The 12,927-nt window shown below is 63.8% G+C and overlaps 4 non-coding genes across 4 annotated transcripts; all 4 read left to right on the top strand.

Moving 5' to 3' along the window:
* Nucleotides 1-1,601: 1,601 nt before the first annotated feature.
* On the top strand, nucleotides 1,602-1,720 carry LOC142867739 (5S ribosomal RNA). The gene has a single exon (XR_012917096.1). It is a non-coding gene; the product is annotated as a 5S ribosomal RNA (ribosomal RNA).
* Nucleotides 1,721-5,265: 3,545 nt separating this feature from the next.
* Nucleotides 5,266-5,384, top strand: LOC142867678 (5S ribosomal RNA). The gene has a single exon (XR_012917034.1). It is a non-coding gene; the product is annotated as a 5S ribosomal RNA (ribosomal RNA).
* Nucleotides 5,385-8,900: 3,516 nt separating this feature from the next.
* On the top strand, nucleotides 8,901-9,019 carry LOC142867693 (5S ribosomal RNA). Its single transcript, XR_012917050.1, has one exon. It is a non-coding gene; the product is annotated as a 5S ribosomal RNA (ribosomal RNA).
* A 3,541-nt stretch (nucleotides 9,020-12,560) lies between these two features.
* Nucleotides 12,561-12,679, top strand: LOC142867673 (5S ribosomal RNA). Its single transcript, XR_012917028.1, has one exon. It is a non-coding gene; the product is annotated as a 5S ribosomal RNA (ribosomal RNA).
* The last annotated feature ends 248 nt before the right edge of the window (nucleotides 12,680-12,927 follow it).

The raw sequence follows: 12,927 nt of genomic DNA, 5'->3' as shown, positions 1-12,927 counted from the left end.
AGGGACCCAGAGCTGGGAGGTTGCATCTCTCAGCCCTGGGTCGGGCAGAGCCCCAGCGGGCCATGCCCACAACCTCTCTCAGCACGGGTCCCCCAGAAGGCTCCTTTGGGACCAGGATTCTCTTGCGGGTGACTCTTTAAGGTCTGGCCCCTGGATGGAGGGGCACCAGGAGTAGAGGAGCAGGAAGGGGAAGGGGGTGGCCATGCGAGGGGACACTTTCAGGCCAAGTCCCAGCTTCAGCCTGATCCTCCTGGGAACCCCGGGGTGTACGTCACACCTCCTGGTTGTCCCGCTCTGAGACAAGGGCTCTGAGACAAGGAGCCGGGCTTCGCATTCCCCCAGCAGCCAGTCGTGGGCTGAGGACACCTGGGGCGTTGGGAACTCCCTGGCTTCTCCTTGGCTTAACATCTGGAGCTGCTTGTGAATCGTGCCGCCACACACACCCGAGTGCAGGTGTCTTCTGCACAGACTGCGGGCCTCGCTCTTCTGAATGCCGCTAGCTCGCCACCCACCCACGGGTGAACCTGGTCAGGGTACTTTCTCTCGGGGGCAGACTCTGATCCTGGCGGGCTACCGGTGTTTCTGTTTGCTCGTTTCTTTCTTCCATTTCGGGAAAGGCTTCCTTACTGGGTGTGGAAATCTCCTATGCCTTTCCTCGCCTATTCTGTCAGCTTTAAAATTCTCTTTCAGTTGCCACCCTCACAGATGGATTAGGAAACTCTTTCCGGTGCACTCATTAGTGAAATGACCTCAATGAAGCTGGAATCCAATATCTAATCGCCGATTTTTAGCGAGTCCACACGCCAGGGTGGTCGGGGTCCAATGCAGCCCCGGCCAGGCCCAGGCCCCTTGGACTGGGCCACAGGAGGACACAGAGGAGGGTCCCGGCCCCCACGGTCGCGTTGCCGGCAGTTCTCCAAGGGCTTGGGCGTTTTCCAGAGGTAGGAGATGGAGGGGACTGATTTCTTCAGCGCCCCACAAACCACGCCACCCCACCCATGGGACACATCCCTAGAGAGAGAGAGAGACGCCCCATACACTCGCTCCCCTCCCCCATGCGCTGTGCCCCAGCCCGGGCCCGGGGGAATAGGCGGCAGCCCACCCACAGGGTGGGGGGCGCAGCTGAAAGGGGTTGTCGGGGATGGCGGCCCCTGCCTGGGGTCAAAGGGCGGGCGACCCGCGCGTGCGCAATCGGCGGCGGCGGCGGCGGCGGCGGCGGCCACGAGCTGGGGGTGGGCCAGGCGAGGAGAGGAAGGGGGCTGGAAGGTCTCCACCTTGGCGAGTCCAGCCGTGGAGGCGCATCTTGTGTGAGTGTGAGTGAGTGAGTGTGAGTGTGAGTGTGTGTGTGTGTGTGTGTGTGTGTGTGTGTATAGAGAGACAGCCCCCCACCCCGGCCCGCCGCTCCCTGCCCGCCCCGCCCCGCCCCGCCCCGCCCCGCCTGTCACCCCCGTCCCTCGGAGCCCGCCGGACCCGGCCGGTGAACTCAACAGGCCCGGCCCGGTGCGGGTCAGCCCCGGCGCGGGGCCTGGGGCGGGGGGAGGAGGCGGCGGGGAAGCGCAGAGAGGCTCGGCTTCTTGAGCGGGGCAGGGGCGCCCTCCGCCGTCTAGGGCCACACCACCCTGAACGCGCCCGATCTCGTCTGGTCTCGGAAGCTAAGCAGGGTCGGGCCTGGTTAGTACTTGGATGGGAGACCGCCTGGGAATACCGGGTGCCGTAGGCTTCTTCTTTTTTTTTTTTTGTTTTGCCTCTTGTTCTGTCCCCTTTCTGGGAGCGAGTCGGCGGCCCGGGGTGGGGTCACCCCCACCCTCAGCGCCCGCCGCGGTGCCTGGCGCCCCAGCCCGCACCGTGGGGCCTCCTCTTGTCCCAAGCCGCGACACCGCCGTCACGCGGCAGCATGCGTGGCTTCTGGACTGTCAGGTCTCAGACCAAAGGTCTGCTCTGTGGGAACCGACACGCTGGAGGAAACCTTGAGAGTCTGAGAGGGGAGGGAGTTCCAGAAGAAGGCCAGGATGTCATTTTGAGGGAGTATGTGACCAGAACTCGTCCCGTTGCTTTTGGGGTTCTATGGGCTACACGTAGGAATCTTTGGTGGTGGCACCTGATGTTGGGGGATCCGGAGTCACACCCAGACCTGCTCCACAGGCCTCCTTTTACTTTTCTCTTCGGATTCATTATGTTTAAAAAGTGTCTCTTATCTCTATGATTGCATTTTCTTTTCTCTCTCTTTTCAAGCAGATGATGGGAGTCCAAGTATTAAGGTGACATGTGTTGCCCGTGCCCCCCTCCCCCCTGTGTTCTTATTCATTTACCTCTGATGTTGTTCCAGCGTATTGTGGGGGTACCAATGTTAAGGTCGGGTACGTTGCCCTCTCCCAGCCTCCCCCCTCGGGTCAGAGCCTCAAGTGCGCCCATCCCCCAGTCGGTGCGCACCCACCCCGTTCCTAATGGAGGTGTATGCCCATCCCCTCCCCCCACCCGCCCGACACCCACCCGATGAAGGTGATTCCTCTGTGTCCACTTAGGTGTCCATCGGTTCGTACCCATTTGCTGGTGAGCGCGAGCACGTGGTGCTCGTGTGTCCATTCTTGGGCTACCTGGCTTACTGGAACGGGTTCCAGCTCTGGCCAGGAGAACCACGAGAGGTGCCCTCTCACCGCTGCTCCTCCTAGCTGAATAGCACTCCGTGGTGTCCACGCGCCACATTTCATTTACGCACTCGTGGGTCGATGGGCACTCGGGTCGCTTCCAGGTCTTTGCGATTGTGACTTGTGCCCTGACTCTAACCCTAACCCTTACCCAGCCCGTCTCCTCCTCGGCCCCTGCCTGACTGACTCCTTCCCGCCCGGCCTGTCACCTGTCACCGTCCTCTGCCCCTGCCTGACACGCTCCTCCCCGCCCGGGCCGTCACCGTCCTCGGCCCCTGCCTGACGGGGCTCCTCCGTCGCCTGGGCCTTCCAAGGGCTTGGTGTGGACGCTGGTTCCAGGACGCCCTCCCAGGGACCCGGTAGCAGGGCGGCCGCAGCGTCTCGCGCCACCCAACCGTCCGCCGGCCGGCGGCCGGCGCTAAGTGGCCTGCGGGGGACGTGCCCCCACTGTGGGGCGGGCGCCCAGCCTGGTGTCTTCTCTGAGGCCCCGTGGCTGCTTTTCCCCCCCGCAAGGGGAGAGCCGCGGAGGTGGGGACCGCCTCCTCGTGGGGACGTACACCCAGCTCTCCACGTCGGATTCCGGGGCTCTCTGTCCTGCCAGAAGGCCCAGCTGGCCTGCGGGTCCTTAGAGTGGCAAAAACATCCGAAAACTGAGATTGAGGGTCCGGTGGTTGTCTGCACTTTTGTGCTGGGCACCCCAGGGAGGCCCGGGGGCTGGCTGGACAACGCGGTCTGCTGGGCACGGGGGGGGGTTTGGAGGAGCAACTGATGCCCTTTGCACTTTGGGTAGCAAGTGTCTGAGGTGTCTCTGAGCCCTGCGCCATGTCGGGGGGTGGGGTGGGGGGGTGGGAGGTCGGGGGGGGGTGTGGAGGAGCAGGAGGAGGAGGAGGAGGAGGTGGGAAGGGCCGTGGCCTGCAGTCGTGTTCCCGGGGTGGCTTCTTCCACAGGCTGCTTGGCCTGGGCTCCCTGCACCTGGGCCTTTGGAGGACTGGCCCTGTGCTTGCCAACGCTTCCCCTGCAGGGACCCAGAGCTGGGAGGTTGCATCTCTCAGCCCTGGGTCGGGCAGAGCCCCAGCGGGCCATGCCCACAACCTCTCTCAGCACGGGTCCCCCAGAAGGCTCCTTTGGGACCAGGATTCTCTTGCGGGTGACTCTTTAAGGTCTGGCCCCTGGATGGAGGGGCACCAGGAGTAGAGGAGCAGGAAGGGGAAGGGGGTGGCCATGCGAGGGGACACTTTCAGGCCAAGTCCCAGCTTCAGCCTGATCCTCCTGGGAACCCCGGGGTGTACGTCACACCTCCTGGTTGTCCCGCTCTGAGACAAGGGCTCTGAGACAAGGAGCCGGGCTTCGCATTCCCCCAGCAGCCAGTCGTGGGCTGAGGACACCTGGGGCGTTGGGAACTCCCTGGCTTCTCCTTGGCTTAACATCTGGAGCTGCTTGTGAATCGTGCCGCCACACACACCCGAGTGCAGGTGTCTTCTGCACAGACTGCGGGCCTCGCTCTTCTGAATGCCGCTAGCTCGCCACCCACCCACGGGTGAACCTGGTCAGGGTACTTTCTCTCGGGGGCAGACTCTGATCCTGGCGGGCTACCGGTGTTTCTGTTTGCTCGTTTCTTTCTTCCATTTCGGGAAAGGCTTCCTTACTGGGTGTGGAAATCTCCTATGCCTTTCCTCGCCTATTCTGTCAGCTTTAAAATTCTCTTTCAGTTGCCACCCTCACAGATGGATTAGGAAACTCTTTCCGGTGCACTCATTAGTGAAATGACCTCAATGAAGCTGGAATCCAATATCTAATCGCCGATTTTTAGCGAGTCCACACGCCAGGGTGGTCGGGGTCCAATGCAGCCCCGGCCAGGCCCAGGCCCCTTGGACTGGGCCACAGGAGGACACAGAGGAGGGTCCCGGCCCCCACGGTCGCGTTGCCGGCAGTTCTCCAAGGGCTTGGGCGTTTTCCAGAGGTAGGAGATGGAGGGGACTGATTTCTTCAGCGCCCCACAAACCACGCCACCCCACCCATGGGACACATCCCTAGAGAGAGAGAGAGACGCCCCATACACTCGCTCCCCTCCCCCATGCGCTGTGCCCCAGCCCCGGCCCGGGGGAATAGGCGGCAGCCCACCCACAGGGTGGGGGGCGCAGCTGAAAGGGGTTGTCGGGGATGGCGGACCCTGCCTGGGGTCAAAGGGCGGGCGACCCGCGCGTGCGCAATCGGCGGCGGCGGCGGCGGTGGCCACGAGCTGGGGGTGGGCCAGGCGAGGAGAGGAAGGGGGCTGGAAGGTCTCCACCTTGGCGAGTCCAGCCGTGGAGGCGCATCTTGTGTGAGTGTGAGTGAGTGAGTGTGAGTGTGAGTGTGTGTGTGTGTGTGTGTGTGTGTGTGTGTGTGTGTATAGAGAGACAGCCCCCCACCCCGGCCCGCCGCTCCCTGCCCGCCCCGCCCCGCCCCGCCCCGCCCCGCCTGTCACCCCCGTCCCTCGGAGCCCGCCGGACCAGGCCGGTGAACTCAACAGGCCCGGCCCGGTGCGGGTCAGCGCCGGCGCGGGGCCTGGGGCGGGGGGAGGAGGCGGCGGGGAAGCGCAGAGAGGCTCGGCTTCTTGAGCGGGGCAGGGGCGCCCTCCGCCGTCTAGGGCCACACCACCCTGAACGCGCCCGATCTCGTCTGGTCTCGGAAGCTAAGCAGGGTCGGGCCTGGTTAGTACTTGAATGGGAGACCGCCTGGGAATACCGGGTGCCGTAGGCGGCTTCTTTTTTTTTTTTTTGTTTTGCCTCTTGTTCTGTCCCCTTTCTGGGAGCGAGTCGGCGGCCCGGGGTGGGGGTCACCCCCACCCTCAGCGCCCGCCGCGGTGCCTGGCGCCCCAGCCCGCACCGTGGGGCCTCCTCTTGTCCCAAGCCGCGACACCGCCGTCACGCGGCAGCATGCGTGGCTTCTGGACTGTCAGGTCTCAGACCAAAGGTCTGCTCTGTGGGAACCGACACGCTGGAGGAAACCTTGAGAGTCTGAGAGGGGAGGGAGTTCCAGAAGAAGGCCAGGATGTCATTTTGAGGGAGTATGTGACCAGAACTCGTCCCGTTGCTTTTGGGGTTCTATGGGCTACACGTAGGAATCTTTGGTGGTGGCACCTGATGTTGGGGGATCCGGAGTCACACCCAGACCTGCTCCACAGGCCTCCTTTTACTTTTCTCTTCGGATTCATTATGTTTAAAAAGTGTCTCTTATCTCTATGATTGCATTTTCTTTTCTCTCTCTTTTCAAGCAGATGATGGGAGTCCAAGTATTAAGGTGACATGTGTTGCCCGTGCCCCCCTCCCCCCTGTGTTCTTATTCATTTACCTCTGATGTTGTTCCAGCGTATTGTGGGGGTACCAATGTTAAGGTCGGGTACGTTGCCCTCTCCCAGCCTCCCCCCTCGGGTCAGAGCCTCAAGTGCGCCCATCCCCCAGTCGGTGCGCACCCACCCCGTTCCTAATGGAGGTGTATGCCCATCCCCTCCCCCCACCCGCCCGACACCCACCCGATGAAGGTGATTCCTCTGTGTCCACTTAGGTGTCCATCGGTTCGTACCCATTTGCTGGTGAGCGCGAGCACGTGGTGCTCGTGTGTCCATTCTTGGGCTACCTGGCTTACTGGAACGGGTTCCAGCTCTGGCCAGGAGAACCACGAGAGGTGCCCTCTCACCGCTGCTCCTCCTAGCTGAATAGCACTCCGTGGTGTCCACGCGCCACATTTCATTTACGCACTCGTGGGTCGATGGGCACTCGGGTCGCTTCCAGGTCTTTGCGATTGTGACTTGTGCCCTGACTCTAACCCTAACCCTTACCCAGCCCGTCTCCTCCTCGGCCCCTGCCTGACTGACTCCTTCCCGCCCGGCCTGTCACCTGTCACCGTCCTCTGCCCCTGCCTGACACGCTCCTCCCCGCCCGGGCCGTCACCGTCCTCGGCCCCTGCCTGACGGGGCTCCTCCGTCGCCTGGGCCTTCCAAGGGCTTGGTGTGGACGCTGGTTCCAGGACGCCCTCCCAGGGACCCGGTAGCAGGGCGGCCGCAGCGTCTCGCGCCACCCAACCGTCCGCCGGCCGGCGGCCGGCGCTAAGTGGCCTGCGGGGGACGTGCCCCCACTGTGGGGCGGGCGCCCAGCCTGGTGTCTTCTCTGAGGCCCCGTGGCTGCTTTTCCCCCCCGCAAGGGGAGAGCCGCGGAGGTGGGGACCGCCTCCTCGTGGGGACGTACACCCAGCTCTCCACGTCGGATTCCGGGGCTCTCTGTCCTGCCAGAAGGCCCAGCTGGCCTGCGGGTCCTTAGAGTGGCAAAAACATCCGAAAACTGAGATTGAGGGTCCGGTGGTTGTCTGCACTTTTGTGCTGGGCACCCCAGGGAGGCCCGGGGGCTGGCTGGACAACGCGGTCTGCTGGGCACGGGGGGGGGGTTTGGAGGAGCAACTGATGCCCTTTGCACTTTGGGTAGCAAGTGTCTGAGGTGTCTCTGAGCCCTGCGCCATGTCGGGGGGTGGGGTGGGGGGGTGGGAGGTCGGGGGGGGTGTGGAGGAGCAGGAGGAGGAGGAGGAGGAGGTGGGAAGGGCCGTGGCCTGCAGTCGTGTTCCCGGGGTGGCTTCTTCCACAGGCTGCTTGGCCTGGGCTCCCTGCACCTGGGCCTTTGGAGGACTGGCCCTGTGCTTGCCAACGCTTCCCCTGCAGGGACCCAGAGCTGGGAGGTTGCATCTCTCAGCCCTGGGTCGGGCAGAGCCCCAGCGGGCCATGCCCACAACCTCTCTCAGCACGGGTCCCCCAGAAGGCTCCTTTGGGACCAGGATTCTCTTGCGGGTGACTCTTTAAGGTCTGGCCCCTGGATGGAGGGGCACCAGGAGTAGAGGAGCAGGAAGGGGAAGGGGGTGGCCATGCGAGGGGACACTTTCAGGCCAAGTCCCAGCTTCAGCCTGATCCTCCTGGGAACCCCGGGGTGTACGTCACACCTCCTGGTTGTCCCGCTCTGAGACAAGGGCTCTGAGACAAGGAGCCGGGCTTCGCATTCCCCCAGCAGCCAGTCGTGGGCTGAGGACACCTGGGGCGTTGGGAACTCCCTGGCTTCTCCTTGGCTTAACATCTGGAGCTGCTTGTGAATCGTGCCGCCACACACACCCGAGTGCAGGTGTCTTCTGCACAGACTGCGGGCCTCGCTCTTCTGAATGCCGCTAGCTCGCCACCCACCCACGGGTGAACCTGGTCAGGGTACTTTCTCTCGGGGGCAGACTCTGATCCTGGCGGGCTACCGGTGTTTCTGTTTGCTCGTTTCTTTCTTCCATTTCGGGAAAGGCTTCCTTACTGGGTGTGGAAATCTCCTATGCCTTTCCTCGCCTATTCTGTCAGCTTTAAAATTCTCTTTCAGTTGCCACCCTCACAGATGGATTAGGAAACTCTTTCCGGTGCACTCATTAGTGAAATGACCTCAATGAAGCTGGAATCCAATATCTAATCGCCGATTTTTAGCGAGTCCACACGCCAGGGTGGTCGGGGTCCAATGCAGCCCCGGCCAGGCCCAGGCCCCTTGGACTGGGCCACAGGAGGACACAGAGGAGGGTCCCGGCCCCCACGGTCGCGTTGCCGGCAGTTCTCCAAGGGCTTGGGCGTTTTCCAGAGGTAGGAGATGGAGGGGACTGATTTCTTCAGCGCCCCACAAACCACGCCACCCCACCCATGGGACACATCCCTAGAGAGAGAGAGAGACGCCCCATACACTCGCTCCCCTCCCCCATGCGCTGTGCCCCAGCCCGGGCCCGGGGGAATAGGCGGCAGCCCACCCACAGGGTGGGGGGCGCAGCTGAAAGGGGTTGTCGGGGATGGCGGACCCTGCCTGGGGTCAAAGGGCAGGCGACCCGCGCGTGCGCAATCGGCGGCGGCGGCGGCGGCGGCCACGAGCTGGGGGTGGGCCAGGCGAGGAGAGGAAGGGGGCTGGAAGGTCTCCACCTTGGCGAGTCCAGCCGTGGAGGCGCATCTTGTGTGAGTGTGAGTGAGTGAGTGTGAGTGTGTGTGTGTGTGTGTGTGTGTGTGTGTGTATAGAGAGACAGCCCCCCACCCCGGCCCGCCGCTCCCTGCCCGCCCCGCCCCGCCCCGCCCCGCCCCGCCTGTCACCCCCGTCCCTCGGAGCCCGCCGGACCCGGCCGGTGAACTCAACAGGCCCGGCCCGGTGCGGGTCAGCGCCGGCGCGGGGCCTGGGGCGGGGGGAGGAGGCGGCGGGGAAGCGCAGAGAGGCTCGGCTTCTTGAGCGGGGCAGGGGCCACACCACCCTGAACGCGCCCGATCTCGTCTGGTCTCGGAAGCTAAGCAGGGTCGGGCCTGGTTAGTACTTGGATGGGAGACCGCCTGGGAATACCGGGTGCCGTAGGCTTCTTCTTTTTTTTTTTTTTGTTTTGCCTCTTGTTCTGTCCCCTTTCTGGGAGCGAGTCGGCGGCCCGGGGTGGGGGTCACCCCCACCCTCAGCGCCCGCCGCGGTGCCTGGCGCCCCAGCCCGCACCGTGGGGCCTCCTCTTGTCCCAAGCCGCGACACCGCCGTCACGCGGCAGCATGCGTGGCTTCTGGACTGTCAGGTCTCAGACCAAAGGTCTGCTCTGTGGGAACCGACACGCTGGAGGAAACCTTGAGAGTCTGAGAGGGGAGGGAGTTCCAGAAGAAGGCCAGGATGTCATTTTGAGGGAGTATGTGACCAGAACTCGTCCCGTTGCTTTTGGGGTTCTATGGGCTACACGTAGGAATCTTTGGTGGTGGCACCTGATGTTGGGGGATCCGGAGTCACACCCAGACCTGCTCCACAGGCCTCCTTTTACTTTTCTCTTCGGATTCATTATGTTTAAAAAGTGTCTCTTATCTCTATGATTGCATTTTCTTTTCTCTCTCTTTTCAAGCAGATGATGGGAGTCCAAGTATTAAGGTGACATGTGTTGCCCGTGCCCCCCTCCCCCCTGTGTTCTTATTCATTTACCTCTGATGTTGTTCCAGCGTATTGTGGGGGTACCAATGTTAAGGTCGGGTACGTTGCCCTCTCCCAGCCTCCCCCCTCGGGTCAGAGCCTCAAGTGCGCCCATCCCCCAGTCGGTGCGCACCCACCCCGTTCCTAATGGAGGTGTATGCCCATCCCCTCCCCCCACCCGCCCGACACCCACCCGATGAAGGTGATTCCTCTGTGTCCACTTAGGTGTCCATCGGTTCGTACCCATTTGCTGGTGAGCGCGAGCACGTGGTGCTCGTGTGTCCATTCTTGGGCTACCTGGCTTACTGGAACGGGTTCCAGCTCTGGCCAGGAGAACCACGAGAGGTGCCCTCTCACCGCTGCTCCTCCTAGCTGAATAGCACTCCGTGGTGTCCACGCGCCACATTTCATTTACGCACTCGTGGGTCGATGGGCACTCGGGTCGCTTCCAGGTCTTTGCGATTGTGACTTGTGCCCTGACTCTAACCCTAACCCTTACCCAGCCCGTCTCCTCCTCGGCCCCTGCCTGACTGACTCCTTCCCGCCCGGCCTGTCACCTGTCACCGTCCTCTGCCCCTGCCTGACACGCTCCTCCCCGCCCGGGCCGTCACCGTCCTCGGCCCCTGCCTGACGGGGCTCCTCCGTCGCCTGGGCCTTCCAAGGGCTTGGTGTGGACGCTGGTTCCAGGACGCCCTCCCAGGGACCCGGTAGCAGGGCGGCCGCAGCGTCTCGCGCCACCCAACCGTCCGCCGGCCGGCGGCCGGCGCTAAGTGGCCTGCGGGGGACGTGCCCCCACTGTGGGGCGGGCGCCCAGCCTGGTGTCTTCTCTGAGGCCCCGTGGCTGCTTTTCCCCCCCGCAAGGGGAGAGCCGCGGAGGTGGGGACCGCCTCCTCGTGGGGACGTACACCCAGCTCTCCACGTCGGATTCCGGGGCTCTCTGTCCTGCCAGAAGGCCCAGCTGGCCTGCGGGTCCTTAGAGTGGCAAAAACATCCGAAAACTGAGATTGAGGGTCCGGTGGTTGTCTGCACTTTTGTGCTGGGCACCCCAGGGAGGCCCGGGGGCTGGCTGGACAACGCGGTCTGCTGGGCACGGGGGGGGGGTTTGGAGGAGCAACTGATGCCCTTTGCACTTTGGGTAGCAAGTGTCTGAGGTGTCTCTGAGCCCTGCGCCATGTCGGGGGGTGGGGTGGGGGGGTGGGAGGTCGGGGGGGGTGTGGAGGAGCAGGAGGAGGAGGAGGAGGAGGTGGGAAGGGCCGTGGCCTGCAGTCGTGTTCCCGGGGTGGCTTCTTCCACAGGCTGCTTGGCCTGGGCTCCCTGCACCTGGGCCTTTGGAGGACTGGCCCTGTGCTTGCCAACGCTTCCCCTGCAGGGACCCAGAGCTGGGAGGTTGCATCTCTCAGCCCTGGGTCGGGCAGAGCCCCAGCGGGCCATGCCCACAACCTCTCTCAGCACGGGTCCCCCAGAAGGCTCCTTTGGGACCAGGATTCTCTTGCGGGTGACTCTTTAAGGTCTGGCCCCTGGATGGAGGGGCACCAGGAGTAGAGGAGCAGGAAGGGGAAGGGGGTGGCCATGCGAGGGGACACTTTCAGGCCAAGTCCCAGCTTCAGCCTGATCCTCCTGGGAACCCCGGGGTGTACGTCACACCTCCTGGTTGTCCCGCTCTGAGACAAGGGCTCTGAGACAAGGAGCCGGGCTTCGCATTCCCCCAGCAGCCAGTCGTGGGCTGAGGACACCTGGGGCGTTGGGAACTCCCTGGCTTCTCCTTGGCTTAACATCTGGAGCTGCTTGTGAATCGTGCCGCCACACACACCCGAGTGCAGGTGTCTTCTGCACAGACTGCGGGCCTCGCTCTTCTGAATGCCGCTAGCTCGCCACCCACCCACGGGTGAACCTGGTCAGGGTACTTTCTCTCGGGGGCAGACTCTGATCCTGGCGGGCTACCGGTGTTTCTGTTTGCTCGTTTCTTTCTTCCATTTCGGGAAAGGCTTCCTTACTGGGTGTGGAAATCTCCTATGCCTTTCCTCGCCTATTCTGTCAGCTTTAAAATTCTCTTTCAGTTGCCACCCTCACAGATGGATTAGGAAACTCTTTCCGGTGCACTCATTAGTGAAATGACCTCAATGAAGCTGGAATCCAATATCTAATCGCCGATTTTTAGCGAGTCCACACGCCAGGGTGGTCGGGGTCCAATGCAGCCCCGGCCAGGCCCAGGCCCCTTGGACTGGGCCACAGGAGGACACAGAGGAGGGTCCCGGCCCCCACGGTCGCGTTGCCGGCAGTTCTCCAAGGGCTTGGGCGTTTTCCAGAGGTAGGAGATGGAGGGGACTGATTTCTTCAGCGCCCCACAAACCACGCCACCCCACCCATGGGACACATCCCTAGAGAGAGAGAGAGACGCCCCATACACTCGCTCCCCTCCCCCATGCGCTGTGCCCCAGCCCGGGCCCGGGGGAATAGGCGGCAGCCCACCCACAGGGTGGGGGGCGCAGCTGAAAGGGGTTGTCGGGGATGGCGGACCCTGCCTGGGGTCAAAGGGCGGGCGACCCGCGCGTGCGCAATCGGCGGCGGCGGCGGCGGCGGCCACGAGCTGGGGGTGGGCCAGGCGAGGAGAGGAAGGGGGCTGGAAGGTCTCCACCTTGGCGAGTCCAGCCGTGGAGGCGCATCTTGTGTGAGTGTGAGTGAGTGAGTGTGAGTTTGAGTGTGTGTGTGTGTGTGTGTGTGTGTGTGTGTATAGAGAGACAGCCCCCCACCCCGGCCCGCCGCTCCCTGCCCGCCCCGCCCCGCCCCGCCCCGCCCCGCCTGTCACCCCCGTCCCTCGGAGCCCGCCGGACCCGGCCGGTGAACTCAACAGGCCCGGCCCGGTGCGGGTCAGCGCCGGCGCGGGGCCTGGGGCGGGGGGAGGAGGCGGCGGGGAAGCGCAGAGAGGCTCGGCTTCTTGAGCGGGGCAGGGGCGCCCTCCGCCGTCTAGGGCCACACCACCCTGAACGCGCCCGATCTCGTCTGGTCTCGGAAGCTAAGCAGGGTCGGGCCTGGTTAGTACTTGGATGGGAGACCGCCTGGGAATACCGGGTGCCGTAGGCGGCTTCTTTTTTTTTTTTTTGTTTTGCCTCTTGTTCTGTCCCCTTTCTGGGAGCGAGTCGGCGGCCCGGGGTGGGGTCACCCCCACCCTCAGCGCCCGCCGCGGTGCCTGGCGCCCCAGCCCGCACCGTGGGGCCTCCTCTTGTCCCAAGCCGCGACACCGCCGTCACGCGGCAGCATGCGTGGCTTCTGGACTGTCAGGTCTCAGACCAAAGGTCTGCTCTGTGGGAACCGACACGCTGGAGGAAACC

This window comes from Microcebus murinus, unplaced genomic scaffold (assembly GCF_040939455.1).
Source record: "Microcebus murinus isolate Inina unplaced genomic scaffold, M.murinus_Inina_mat1.0 scaf019_hap2_Mmur4.0, whole genome shotgun sequence".
In the NCBI taxonomy this organism is placed as follows: Eukaryota; Metazoa; Chordata; class Mammalia; order Primates; family Cheirogaleidae; genus Microcebus; species Microcebus murinus.
Note: the sequence above shows the minus strand (reverse complement) of the source record. Positions and strands in the feature narration are given on the sequence as shown.